Here is a 1,522-nt window from a genome sequence, read left to right as displayed (position 1 = left end):
GGGAGAGAACGGGGAAATACCATATGACCCAATATATCTGACAAGTCGCACTATACGTCAACCCAAGATGCATCTTCCTCTCCAGGACTTCACATTGGGGAAGACTATTAGGAGCCCGTTTGGATTAGCTTATAAGTTCTTTGAATAAGCTGTTTTTAGCTTTTTTGAGTATTTGGCTGGCCAGCTTATAAGCCATTTTGTGCTTAAAATAAGCCCAAAAAAATAATTGCGCTCGTTTGGCTTAGCTTATCTAAAGCAGCTTATAAGCTGAAAATAGCTTATAAGCCAAAAAAAATTGGGTTATAAGCCCCAAAAAAATAAAGTTGGGCTACCCCAATTTTTTTTTTTTTTTTGGCTTATAAGCTGTTTTCAGCTTATAAGCTACTTTTTTTAAATCCATTCAAACAGGCTCTAGATTGTGAGAATCTTTGTAGAGAGAAAATGATCAAAATGATCCTTAATATATGGGGATTGCACTATTTTGATCCTTCATGTATATAAAGCGTCATGAAAGGGTCCTTAACATATTGAAAAAGTAATCATTTGAGTCTTTTATGTATATCACATAACCGAAATAGTCCTTAATGTATAAAATACTGATCTTTTGGTCCACGTAATCAAAATAGTTCTCAATGTATGAAAAAAATGATCATTCTGGTCCTAAATTTTAAAAATTAATGGTACACTCAAAAGATCAGTTGAATTAACCAGTCACTCATGTGAGGAAAGCAAAAACTGTCCTTTCCCTTCCGCCGCCACCATGTGCGTCTCCAACAATAGAGTACACGTTTTGCTGAATTTCCTTATAACATTGTTTTCGTTCTTGCAACAAGAGATACAATTGCATTATGGTATCAAAGGCAAAAACATACAGTGTTTATTGGTACAAGAGTTTCCATTAAAAGTAGCAAAAGTTGATCTTTTCATCATATAAGATTTGGTTATGGTCCAAAGGTTTCACTCTCATTTCTTATGTTTTTCTACAACTCATGTGAGTTGCTATTTAGACTTAACATTTTTTTTTTGCGCGGTTACTTTTAAGGTTTAGGACTAGAATGATCGTCTTTTTCATACATTAAGGATTATTATGGTGGCGTAGTGCACATGAAGGACTAAAATGATCATTTTTTTCCATATATTAATGAATATTTCCGCTACGTAGTGTATATGAAGGACTAAAATAATCACTCTTTTCATACATTAAAGACTATTTCGGTTATGTGGCATATATGAAGGACTAAAATAATCCAACCCCCATACATCAAGGACAATTTTGATCATTTTCTCATCTAGTACAAAACTGTTATGTTTTTTTTGGTAACTAACTTTCTTGTATTAATCACCAAATTGATCTTTACATATCCATAGCATAGCTACCACAGCTGGCTATCATAAAGCAGTAAATACAATAATATCATCCCTCAGAATACACCAGCACACATCTCACATCTAACCTTCCTCAGAAATTACATTGTTGCAGTTTAGTCCGGATTCCAGTCGAGGCACTAACACATGATACATA

This window comes from Lycium ferocissimum, chromosome 9 (assembly GCF_029784015.1).
Source record: "Lycium ferocissimum isolate CSIRO_LF1 chromosome 9, AGI_CSIRO_Lferr_CH_V1, whole genome shotgun sequence".
NCBI lineage: Eukaryota > Viridiplantae > Streptophyta > Magnoliopsida > Solanales > Solanaceae > Lycium > Lycium ferocissimum.
This window is presented reverse-complemented; position numbering follows the sequence as displayed.